Genomic DNA, 14,034 nt, shown 5'->3' with positions numbered 1-14,034 from the left:
CGGTTAATTTTTTTGTTTTGAAGGAAAAACACAACAAGCAGTGGAATCCGAACTAAGGCGATGATCCAGAGGTACTCTGGTTAGACAAGCTAACCTGACCGGAGGATCCCCTCGAAAAAGTGATGTAGTTCTTCCGACCACTGCAGATACTTAGCAGACAGCATCGAAACGCATCTGATGGCATTCGGAATTTACAGCTGCCAGGGCAAGCTGTTGCTAATGTTTCGGGGATCAAATAGCTACCTGGCAGCCAACCGGGACAACGTGGATGTACGGTTTGAGATGGTCAAGGTAATGTACCTACTGAAGAATGCGACGAAAGTGTTCCACTTAGGGGGACCCTATCCCCGGGTTGCCAATAGATGCACCATAGCTCACATGATTTTGACATTTTTGGACATACTGACAGCGGTAAAACTGACGGAGGTACGAGAGAACAAAACAACTCACTCTTTCACACTGTTTCATTGCCTTTCACCACCACACAGAATCACCGGCGTCTTCAGTGACCGTCACTACCAGTGCCACCGGAATGATTATCTGACCGTGGAGCGACAGTCAGCGAAAGCCCATTTCGAACTGTTCAGTGAAAGGCCGTTTCGCTTCCTTGGCCGTTTCTCATATACAGTTGATCATCCGCGATTACGTCTGCATTGCGCGGAATGAATTACTGCTTCAAACAGGCATTAGGATTTGCGCTGTTGGGGAATCCGACTCAGTTTTTGAGAGTAAGTAAATCGAAAGTTCTAGGTTGCTTCGTTCAGTGTTGCCACCCTAATAAACGCGTATCTTACACTAAGGATACAATAGATGATACGACCGTAGTACATAAAGTTGCAATTATATCCTGAATTGCTGGTTATGCGCTTCTTATTTTTATTGCAAGTGGATGGTCACTCCGCACAGTGTGCCTAAAATACAGATGGGCGCACCTGGGCACTTTCATTGGCTTCCATGGATATGATACTTAAAGTTACTGGCAACACTGTACTATATCTGCGCTTGCTCTGTGCATGTGTCAAAATGTTAATCGTTGTTGTTGACACAATCCAATTTTTGGTATCATAACTTCAACAGTGAATTTCCGGCGAAGTTCTGCCATGGATTCCTCACAGTGCACATATTTTCAAAAGGTTAGCTAAAAACCGGTCAAAAGTCAACGCGGCATGCTTGCGGGATGAGTGAGGTCATCAAGGCGATGATCGTTGCCAAGTACGACTGTTTTCGGGGGTGATACTGGAATTCTTACGGATGGTGCTGGAGTCGCTACCGGAAGACTTCTAGGTCGAAAAACTCCCACTAAAGACGAGCGAACTAGTCAAGGATCTGGTGCGGAAGGCTTTGGTGTTTCAGAACAGTTTGAACGAAGTTGAGAAGGGGGTGGCATCGTTCCGGGAGCTGATTGAAAAGATGACCATGAAGGGACTGCTACTGGTCATAATGCCCATTCGAAATGTGATTAGTGAGTTGGTTAGTGGGGAGAGCGAGACCTTGAAGGAGGAAGTGAAAGAAACGTTGAAGACGTTGGTAGATCGATTTGCGGATTCGTGACGGAGCTGAAATCACAGCCGAAGGAGGTTAAGTGGAATTGTAAGATGTTGATGGTCATTTGTTGGGCTTGAAGGTGAGCTCCTGAAAGTCGACATCGGTGAGTTGGTTGAAGGATAGACGACCCTGTTAACCCAGCCGTTGAAATAGAATATTTATAGACTTGGCGAAGAAGAATCAATCCGCACAGAAGGGACTAAAGGGATCGGTGTCCATACAAAGGCCACCATCTGGCCATAGTAGTTTTATCAGTGGTAATTTACCAGGTTTGATTCCGTAACGCTTCACCACTTCACCTCATCGTTACTGACATCGATTAATTGGTTGGTTTTGTTAAAATACTAATCAGCCCTACCCATAGATGCCTGTTGCTATGGTTTGCCAGCTTCACCTTGTTCTGAACGACTGGTTCCTTTTTCCCCGGATGGGCTCTCGGAAGCCCAGAATAATACCGGAACCTCTTGGCCAATCTGTTCCAATTTCGCACACTTGTCTACTTACTGTGAAAATTTTAGCCAATTTAAAAAAAAAGTCAAAATATATACCCATGTTCGTACAAATATAAACCGCACAAAGCGCGTTAGACCCTCCCCAAAAGTAAGGCAGGTGGTGTTCATTTGTAGCACTAATAACTTTTCAGGGTTAACTCGGATTGACATCCGATCTTCATCGAAGTTGTTCCCAATACTCTAAAGGGTCTACATTTGGTAAGGAATAAAATCGACCAACTACAGCGCCACCTAGAGCCGCGAATGTGAAAGTGGCTCGTTCCATCATAAATTATGTCGATTTTTCGCATACAAGCTTCAAGCCATACAGCAAAAAAATAAATTTTAATATTACATCCAAGAGGATGCACTTCAATCATGTTGAAAATCCCATGTAATTTTTTTGGCCACAAAAATAAACAAAGGCAGTAAAAGCAGCGTAAGGTCAGTCATATTAATGATAATTTTGTCCTTTTTGGAAAGAAATATTTCACCAAATTTTTGACACGATTGAAGTGAATCCACTTTGATGTGATATCAAACTTAATTATTTGCTGTGCATTTGAGCGAGGTGTTCCCGGGAACCAAATGACTTTAAATTTTGGCAGGGTGTTTCTGCAAACCCCCCCCCCCCCCAACTACCATTCCAGGGGGTAGCGTTTGAAGTTCCAGACTCTACACTCTAGTGTACTACACCGAGGCAAATAAGCTTAAGTATTCCATTGAATTAAGCTTTCATATTCCAAAATTCAGTTTCTATCCCATGACCTCTTCTTTTTATTCTGTACGTAAACGACATTTCCTTCATTCTCAAAAAAATAAAATTGCTAATCTATGCCGACGACATGAAGCTCTTTTTGGAAATAAAAAATGATGAAGACATCAATATATTCCAGAGTGAAATACACATATTCTACACATGGTGTAAAAAAAGCCTATTAGAACTGAATGTAAAAAAATGCAACTTAATATCATTTAGCAGAAAAAGAACACCATCAAACATTTCAATTGCATTAGGAAATCAGAATGTAGAAAAATGTGAAAGAGTCAGGGATTTAGGGATTATCTTAGACTCCAAACTAACTTTCATAGACCATTACAATACAATTATTCACAGGGCAAATAACATGCTAGGCTTTATCAAGCGCTTTTGCTATAACTTTCAGGACCCATACACAATTAAAACACTATATATTGCCTATGTGAGGTCAATACTGGAATATTGCAGCATTGTATGGTCTCCATTTTCAATCACGCACGAAGAAAGATTAGAATCAGTACAAAAGCAATTTCTATTAAAGGGTGATACGGTCAAAATTTGGTCAAGGGAAAACGCGTGTAAATCGGTGAAATCGTTTATTTAAAAAATCAAATTAAATTTCTTTTTCAAGTTCAATTAGTATAAAATTCAGGAAAAATATTCAGTTAGGCTTCCGCTTTTCCAAATCCGAATTGCCGGGCCTTACGCTTGACCCCTGCCATCAGATTTTGTACAGCCACCTTGTCCACCTTCTTCGCCGCAGAAAGCCAGTTTGCCTTGAACTGCTGCTCGCCCTTAGCAGTTTTTTTGGTCTTCTTTAGGTTCCGCTTGACAATAGCCCAGTATTTCTCAATTGGGCGGAGCTCTGGCGTGTTGGGAGGGTTCTTGTCCTTGGGAACCACCTGCACGTTGTTGGCGGCGTACCACTCCATGGCCTTTTTACCGTAATGGCAAGATGCCAAATCCGGCCAAAACAGTACGGAACAACCGTGTTTCTTCAGGAAAGGCAGCAGACGTTTATTCAAACACTCTTTCACGTAAATTTCTTGGTTGACAGTCCCGGAAGCTATGAAAATGCTGCTTTTCAAGCCACAGGTACAGATGGCTTGCCAAACCAGATATTTCTTTGCGAACTTTGACAGTTTCATGTGCTTGAAAACATCTGCTACCTTTCCCCTTCCTTTTGCCGTATAAAACTCCTGTCCCGGAAGCTGCTTGTAGTCGGCTTTGACGTAGGTTTCGTCGTCCATTACCATGCAGTCAAACTTCGTCAGCATCGTCGCGTACAGCCTCCGGGATCGCGCTTTGGCCGTCGTATTTTGTTTATCATCGCGATTTGGAGTCACTACCTTCTTGTAAGTCGATAGTCCGGCTCGTTTTTTGGCTCGATGCACGGTTGTAGACGATACACCCAGCTTATTTGCGGCATCTCGGAGAGAGAGGTTAGGGTTTCGCTTGAAACTACCGGCAACTCTCTTTGTCGTCTCAGCGGCTTCCGGTTTTCGATTTCCCCCCGATCCAGACTTCCTGGCTGTCGACAAACGTTCCCCAAACACTTTAATTACATTTGTAACGGTTGATATTTGGCAACTTTTAGCGATTTTGCCAACTTTGCGTGCGAGTAGCTCGGATTTTCACGATGCGCGAGCAAAATTTTGATACACTGCTCTTCTTGCTTGGACGGCATTTTGACAACTGAAGAGTGAATTCCAAAATCAAAATAGGAGCAACATTCTACACACACACACCTTCAAAATGAGGGGTGTTCAGGTTTTTTAAATGCAAAATTGAAAGAAATACGTCAAGTTGATATTGACCAAATTTTGACCGTATCACCCTTTATATGCCCTTCGTAAATTAGGTTGGACATCATTTCCTCTTCCATCATATGAAGCACGCTGCATGCTTATAAACATACAAACATTAAAAGAGCGTCGTGAATATGCAATGGTTTCGTTTGTAAACGATATCGTTTCGCAGCGCATTAACTCAGCAGAACTTTTATCAAAATTAAATTTTTATGTACCTACTCGACAACTCAGAAATCGAAATTTATTTGCCGTAACCCATCATCGCACAAATTATGCAAAATTTGGGCCATTAAATCGCATGATGGCGTCTTACAATCAATACTGCGAAACCATTGACTTTTCAATGTCTCGGCATAAACTAAAACAATATTTTAACTCCATACGGAATCATAACTCGTAGGAAGTAAAAATATAATAGCTGACAATATATTTTTTAATATTCTTAAGAAAAACAAATTTGTATATGTATTTGTACTAGTCTACATCGGTTGATGAAATAAATAAATAAATAAATAAATAAATAAATAAAAATAGGGCTATATTTAAATTTGCAAAAATTTTGGAACCATTTCGATAAATCTTTGTCCTGCTTTCTTTCTCTGATGTGTATGCCATGAAAGTTGAAAATCGTATAATGACAAATCAATACGTTACAAGCATTACATTCGTGTAATCTCCATTTTACAAGTAATGACGGTAGTTTAAAAACAGCAGATGAAATGAAACTTCCCCGGTGACAGAATTTTGAACTAAACTGTGCACCATGCAATAGGTCTTGTGGATCTGAACAGCTCGGCCAAATACACCAGTGCCGCCTGGTGAAGAAATTTTCAACTTAACTGGCCACCATACAATACGCCTTATACATCTGATCAACTTTGTCGAAAACAGAAACAATTCAGTCTAGTTGAGCTAGGCTTAATTATAAGTCAAATCGTATACTCGCATCGCCTGGTGTGAGCATTCAGAACTGAGCTGTCCACTATACAATAGGTCGTGTTGACAGCAAACTTCTATCTAGTCGAGATGTTTACTCAAGCAAACCCCCGTAACGTGGATAGATCACCCTTTCGTGGTGCGTTACGGGATGTAAGATCTACCACCGATTCCTAGTTCTGACTACTTCAAACTAGGGAATCCGGGTTTTGCAGTAATCAAAGGAACACATCTTAGTCCTTGTTACTTTTTATGCTTTGTTGATAGTGACAAGACTCGGCTTTGTCCACCGAGAATAATCTTGAAACAAGGCAAAACGAGTTAGTTAGTCTTCATCTATGTGATTCCTAATCTACTATTCGTTGTTCCCTAATTTGAAGTGGTTAAGACTAGGGTTCTGATGCATGGTCACTATCGGTGTCATTGTTTAATTTTGTTGCTAAGGAATTCAATTTTGACAGCCAAAGGGGCGCGCCTTTCAATCAGATAATCGATTGCTTGCGGTGAAGGCAAGAATGACAACTGTATCAAAACCGAATACTTCATCATTTCTCAATAGTGATGGAGTAATACCAACCGGTGGAAACTAACGATTCTAAATTGACTCACTACTTGACTTGACTATTGGTCCCAAGAAAATCGATTACGTACCCCATTCTAGTCAACCTTCTAGTACTACACTATGTTTGTTTTGATTCCGAATGAAAGTTTGACAGATATAATGAGGGGTTCGTGGATTTTCCTATTTTTCAAGGGGTGCATCGATTAGCTTGGGACCGAAGATAGTACCAAAGCTGAGCCAAAAAGTTGAGCACGTTTCTTCGGGACCTTCTGGCCTTAGAGTTACCTCTATGGTTCTAAGGTATTAAAGAAGTTTTTCCTGGAAAATCGAGAAAAATTTTACTGAGTAACTAATTTTTTATGCAATTTTGAATCAAATTCGTCTCTATTTGGCCGTGTACTAGTATACTCATAGACTTAAAGGACGGAACATTTTCCTTATATCCAGGCGGATTTTTTAGGAAATCCGCACCCCAGGTAACCCCAATTTCTACAATTTTGAAAGAAATCCTACTCAAATTTGAGTTAGTCTCATCGGCCATGTACGACGTCTACACGCTAACTTGAAAGTACTCATTAATGAGTAAAAAAAGACCCATTTTGAAGAAAAGTGGCTTAACTCATTAATGATTGAACAATTTTACCCATTAATGAGTATCTGTTACCCATTAATGATTAACAATTACTCACTAATAGGTAACAGATACTCATTAATGGGTAAAAAATTTACTCATTTAATGAGTTAAGCCACTTTTCTTCAAAATGAGTCTTTTTCAACCATTAATGGGTACTTTCAAGTTAGCGTGTAATGATGACACAAACGAAGTAAAACAAAACGTGCGGGTTCTCTCGACTCTCATAGCAAGCAAGCACGTGATTGGTAGATCGCGACCAAAAAGATGGACCAATTTGCAATCCTTTACTAATGATAAATTACTATAATCTTTGCACTGTACAAATTTTACATTGAATATGAATCAACTGGTGTGAAAATAATTGAAATCCTTCAATAAATGGCCATGTTATAAGCATTTAAAAGCTAACTCCATTTCGCCACACAATTTTTTAATTTGCACCCCAATATATTCCACAAACACGGAGCGTTCTGATTATTGAGTCCGTGATTTGCGCTTCCGTCTATCAACGCTTGGGAAATCGGATAGGCTAACCACCTAATATACTAGGATCATCATTCATAAGTCGTGTGTTTGGAATTCATAAGTGTCTTATGAAATCAAAATTGTCCAGGTTCATAAGTCATGCCTTATGTAATTCTGAAATGTATTTGCCTCAGTGTATGTCGGGTCCCTAGAAAATATTCGGGAATAAATTACTCTCCATATAACGATGGAAAAATCTTCACTGTACCAAAACATCATCTTCTGTTCGAATGAAACATCCGACCATTCAAATCGAAACATCGAAAATGTTTCTTGGAATGATAGCAGTAACCGGATGACGATTGCTTTGTTATCTGATGATGCTCCTCTCGAATACAGGAAGAACATTGATACGAAAAGCGAACGTACCCCAGTTGAAATACGTAATGCTCTCTAAAGAATGATTGTTATTTCAAATTGAAATGCATATGGTAACCCATAACGCAAATCAGTCAAAATGATGGTGATAATAATTCTATCGAACTACATTCGCTGATCTGAGCTGACAAACGAGATGGAAACATAGTCAGTGCTATCAGAGGTGGTACGAACATCGGTAAAGCGTGGAAACCGAAACTTCTCGCGTCACCTTTCAAATAGACTAATCTACATTGATCGATTCTCTTCGTCGACTCTCTCCTTCGTCGAGTTCCAAAAACATGTTCAGCTGTTCTAATCGTCCAAAAATACTTTCTTTTAACAGACTATGAAAATTAGCCCTACATGTGAATGCAGACAAGTTAGTAATGAAAAAATCGATCAATGTAGATTAGGCTATTTGAAAAGTGAAGCGAGAATTGTCTATTTCGTGGTGGCGGAAGTTTCTTCTACCAACAAACGATTTTTGAATCCATGAAGGAATGTTCATGGCTATTCAGTATGGAAATGTAAGCAATCGAATAACAAATCTAATCTGAAGCATTTGTACCATTCTTCGATTGTTGCCTTCTGAGCGCTGTATGTATTAAAGTCAATTTTCAAATATATAATATCATCATTTATTTGGATGACAGTTATATCTGAACTGAAATTCGAAAGCAATGCTCGAGCAATGAAATAATCATTCGAAGTCTTGCGGATGGTTTCGTTCAGTGTAGTAGGCTAATAAATTACACTGAGGCCAATAGTCCTAAGTATTTCATAGGGCTCGACTTATGAACAACATATATGAATTTCATAAGCGTGACTTATGAATGATTTTCGGGTAACATGAGGTACCTCTTATACGCCTTTAACCATTTCATTTTCCCAAGCATTGAAAGACGAGACCCTAACCTCAACGTCCATTTTCCGGTTCCAGTCTGCTCGGGTTTATTATTTTTTGTCAACATTATTTTCCATAAGGCAAATCAATGAAATTCACACTCATTTCTTATGGCTAAAATTCATAAGTGTTTCTTATGGAATTTTTACGTTCTTTTGCCTGCGTCTAGTGTTCTGAATGTCGATCTCTCCGTATCTCGATTGTCCCTTCAATATCGAGACATGGAAAGTTGACTGTAACTTCATAAAATTAGCAATGATTAATTAAACACCATTTTTTGAAACGCCTTGCAACGGCCACAACAGAATCTGTTCATATCCTAGTTCCCCAGTTACAGATTCGGTTCATTTTTGATACAACAACTTTGATGGCGGTAAGATCCATCGAGGATAATACGCGATTTAATCCAATAATCAAAAATCTAGATTAAATTTTAATGCCCCATTCGGTAAGCACCAAGAGAGGATAAAACATAGAAAGCACGCAGCCATTCTCTCTAGCATAGTAATGAATGCTCGAAAGAATGTCAAGGCCTACTTTATCGCGAAATTTGCGTTTAAAGCCATTACGTACGTTTGGTTGTTGTTGGTAGATATTCTGCTCATTGCTGCTTAAGGATCTGCCGTCGACGTTGGAAGTCGTCTTCAGTTAGATGAAAAACTACCCAAAATTAAGTACTTTTCCCTCAATTCCACCCAATAACCTAAATTTGAGTAAATCGCAGTAGTTTTGTCCACCGCAAATAATCACAACCATTCCAACAAGAAGTTCGCTGAACTTCCAATGAGCAGTTCAGAGATCTTCCGATAAGAAATTCACAGAAATTTGAAAAAAAAACTTCATAGAACCTTCCTGAAGTCCAAAGAACTTCATTAAAGATCCCTGAAGCTCCGAAGGGAAATTCACAGTATTTCCGTCGAGAAGTTTAGAGATCTTCCGACGATAAGTTTAGGGAATTTCCGACGAGATGTTCATTGAACTTCGGATGAAAAGTACACATATTTAACTTCATTAAAGTTCCCTGAATTTCCAACCAGAAGTACAGCGAACTTCTGTTGAGAAGTTTAGAGATCTCCCAACAAGAGGATTACAGACCTTCTGACAGATTTTCCGACGAGAAATTTAGAGATCGTCCAACAAGATGTTCACAGAATTTCCTTGAAGTTTCGACGGAAAGTTTAGAGAACTTCCGACGATATGTTCAGAGAACTTCTAAAGAGAAGTTCCGACAACAGAGAAGTTAAGAGATTTTCCGACGAGACGTTCAGACATCTTGCCGGGTAGAATCTTTACTATTGATATCTGAAGTTGATATGGATTAGCATTACATAAGAGGTAAAATATCAAGAAATAATATCAAAACATAGGGGAAATGACTCTAATGTTGGCCTAAGGATCTAAGATTGGCCCATCGCTAAAAATCTGCTATTTATCAATTGACCACTTTGTCAAGCAGTTTTGGCGTGACTTTCTACCAGCGATTTCACAAAACTGGACCAACTAATTTCTATTTTTTTGTGAAACGCACAAATGTTGACTATTTTTTTCGAGGTTCTAGAAGAAAAAATCTCAAAATAATGTTTCATTTCAAAGTTCGAAGTAAACGTCATTTTATCTGCTCGAATGAAGTGGTTAATTAACCACTTCATTCGAGCAGTTAAAATGACGTTTACTACCACTCGAACTTTGAAATAAAACATAATTTTTAGATTTTTTTCTTCTAGAACCACGAGAAAAGTAGCCAACATTTGTGAGTTTCATAAAACAATAGAAATTAGTTGGTCCAGTTTTGTGAAATTGCTGGTAGAAAGTCACGCTGGTAAGCGTGATTACCTCTCACCCCAGCAGGCCTGGGTTCAATCCCAGTCGGCGCCGACGGGATGTTCTGAGGCATAACATCTCTGATCACGCCTTCCTTCGGATGGGAAGTAAAGCCGTTCATGAGTTGATGGGTCGATAGGTAGGGTCCAGGTGTGGGAGCTGCCTTCCTGGCACGTCGGTAGCATTGGTGCTCAGCACGGAAAACAAGATCGACGGGAAAAACAAACCAAAGGACAAAGTGGTCTATTTTATCTAGATGAACGCGTCTTTTGGGACGGTAATTGATATTTTTGACCGCTTTTGAAAATTTTGTCGATTGCTGAATTTATGTATGGGCCCAAATAAGGGGCATTTAGGCCGATATTACATCCATTTCCCCTAGCATGCCGAAAACCATTAAAAAAAAATGCTTATATTTGCATATCAAACAAATATCTAAACTTAAGTACTTTGATATCAATTTGATACCGTAATTGCTTAATTTGCTAATGGAACGATATTCCAGGCACACATTTCAAATGTCATTTGTTGATATTTGAGATCTTAATTTCGTATGACTGAGATATTTTCATCTACCCGTGTTCCGACGAGAGGTTCAAGGGCTTTCCAGGAGAAGAACTGTCAAGGAGAGGTTCATAGAACTTCGGAAGAGAAGATCAGAGAACTTTCGGCAAGAAGTCAAAGATCTTCCGAGGAAAAGTTCAAAGAAATTCAGTGAACATCCGATGAGAACTTTACAATATTCCCAACGAGAAGTTCAGAGAACTTCCGAGGAAAAATTCATAGAATCTCCAACGAGAAATCTTACAGAGAACTTCCTACTAGGAATTCACAGTACTTCCGACGAGAAGAGTAGCATAATCCATCCTGAATAGACAATAAATTTCTTGGCAAACATGGAACATAAAATAGCCAGGATGATGCGGAAAAGTCCGTTGTGGGATTTCATAGTCTTGCCGACACTTTCAATCACTTGCTGTTTCCTCTCGTATAACTTTTCTGAAATTATTTGCTGCAGCCGACCGGATTGACCAGGAAGATGATGAAGATGATGAACAATAATTCACTCGCGGAAGATCGTTCCGATTGGGCCATAACCAACTTTCTGGTAACTGCGGTGGGAACAGCTGCAGCAAATTGAAGTCTACACGGTAAGAAAAAAGTACCCAAAAGTAAGCTCTTTTAACTCATATCGGCACTATACACTGTACACAAACATCATCCTCTGATCGAATGAAACCTCAGACCATTCAAAACAAAAGACCGAAATCGCTTTTTCGAATGATAGCTGCAACCCCCGCATAAACGCGAACCATCACATGACCTTACCGATAATGGTTATAAATTGTTTATAATCCATGCTAAACTTCAACTGAAATGGTTATGGAACTTTACATGAACGTTTAATGATAAAGTTTTAACCTTAAGTATTATAGTTTTTTGGAAGCGGACCTTACAAATAATGGGTTGTTAAGAACCATTACCATTCCAAATTCTTGTTTTCTCCATACATTTTCGGAAAGAGAACTATATTAGAACGTTTTTACTTATGGTTTGAGAACATTAATGGTTATGGTTATGGTAGTCAGTAAGGTCCATTAATGGTTTTGTATTATCACTCAACTTTACGTGAAATATATCGTGAATTGGTAATCAGTAATTTACAGGCAACCAATTCGCGATATATTCCACATAAAGTTGATCGATGTTACAAAACCATTCATGGACCTTACTGGTTACCATAACCATTACCATTAATGTTCTCAAACCATAAGTTAAAAGGTTTTAGTATAGTTTTCTTTCCGAAAATGTATGGAGAAAACAAGAATTTTGAATGGTAATGGTTCTTAACAACCCATTATTTGTAAGGTCCACTTCCAAAAAACTATAATACTTAAGGTTAAAACTTTATCATTAAACGTTCATGTAAAGTTCCATAACCATTTCAGTTGAAGTTTAGCAGGGATTATAAACAATTTATAACCATTATCGGTAAGGTCAATTTATGGTTCGCGCTTATGCGGGCCGGATGACGGTTGTTTTGAAATCAGATGATTTTCCTCTCGAATACTGGATGAAACTTGTAATGAGAAGGGATAGGGCCTTCAGTTGAAATGCGTAAAGCTCTCTGCAGACTGACTGTCATACTTAATGGAAATGCATATGGTATTGGATCAGCCCCATAACGCAAATCATTCAAAACGATGATGTAAATAATTTTATCGAACGTCATTTGCTGATCTGAGCTGACAAACAAGGTGGAAGCATATGCATCGCTATCAGAGCTGTTACGAACAAAGGTAAAGGATGAAAACCAATGTTTGGCTAATTCGTGGTGGAGGAGGTTTTCTCCACCACGAAATTTTTTTGTATCCATGATGGAATGGCTTATTATGGCTATTCAGTAAGGAATTATACATAATCAAATTATAAATCTAATTAAAAGCACTTGCATGTCACACTATTCTTAAATGTTTGTCCTCTGAGTGCCGTATGTTTTATAGCTAATTTTCAAACGAAAATCATCCTGTATTTGGATGACAGTCATATGGATGTTCATCATCTGACGACGAATTCAACCATAAGAAAATCATCCGAAATTCGAATGCATATTGTTAAAGGGCTCGAGCAATGCAATAATCATTCGAAGTATTGCGGATGTTTTGGTTCAGTGTAGTGCAGGAACCCAAAAGTAGGTAAAGCGGGTCGAAGTAGTTTTCATTTACTTGTGTGCAATTCGTATGGAATTTACCACTCGCTTTCTACCCAAAAGTAAGTTAGTTGCACGCAAAAGTAGGTAAATATGATTATACTCAACGTTGGGGTTCCTGTTGGGTGGTTTTGCTCCTCCGGTTTTTGACAACATTAGAAGGAGAAAAGAAGACAAACTAGTCAAAAGTAGGTAAAAGTGAACTGGCCGTTGGGTACTTTTTTCTTACAAACAGAAAAATGACATTAAATGTTTTGATGTTCGTGCATATGTGTGTGCTTTAGAGACTCTCACAGAACTTCTAAAAAATAATCAAAAGTACATTTTTTGTCAAATTTATAGAAGTTAGTGGAGCTTTATAGAAGTTCACTGCACTTCCGAAAAGTTTAAGGAACTTCGAGGAGGTTCACGGTACTTTTGAGTACCTAGAACATCAGTGAAGCTCCAAAATGTACTTCCAAAATGTAGAAGTGCACGGAACAAGGAATATCACGCTTCTTCATAGAATTCTAGGCAACCTTAAGGAACCTGTGCTTTATTAATTTCCAAAAATTGCACACAGGAGCTCACAGAACCCCAAAAAAAAAAAAAAACTTGAGAGCAATCCGCCGGACCAATCCGTACCACAAGACATTTAATTGACCCCTAAAGCTGGTGTCGTTACCCGAGGAGGATGAAGTGCACACAAGCGAGAGGCAACAAACAGCAATTTAATCCCGAGTTTAATCCTCTGGGTGGATCGGTGAAACCGGTCTTCATGAAAGTTCATAATTCATCAGCTGGTAATACCTGTCCTTTCACCTACGTCATGTTCGGCATAGAATACTGTTTACGGTTCAAGGAACTTTGGAACTGTTCGTTCATGGATTTTTATAAGACTTTAGGAAACCTTATCGAAACTTTCATCAATTAAAAGAAGTTTACGGAGCTTCCAAGAAAGACACGGAAACTATGAGAAGTACACGGAACATCCGA

At 39.1% G+C, this 14,034-nt stretch overlaps 1 protein-coding gene across 12 annotated transcripts in view; it reads right to left on the bottom strand.

Moving 5' to 3' along the window:
- Positions 1-14,034, bottom strand: part of mamo (maternal gene required for meiosis) — a 530,597-nt gene that overhangs the window by 51,146 nt on the left and 465,417 nt on the right. The window lies entirely within an intron of this gene.

The sequence above is a fragment of the Ochlerotatus camptorhynchus genome, unplaced genomic scaffold (assembly GCF_037179485.1).
Source record: "Ochlerotatus camptorhynchus isolate MF236.1 unplaced genomic scaffold, CSIRO-AGI_Acam_v1.1 ptg000313l, whole genome shotgun sequence".
NCBI classification, from domain to species: Eukaryota; Metazoa; Arthropoda; class Insecta; order Diptera; family Culicidae; genus Ochlerotatus; species Ochlerotatus camptorhynchus.
Note: the sequence above shows the minus strand (reverse complement) of the source record. Positions and strands in the feature narration are given on the sequence as shown.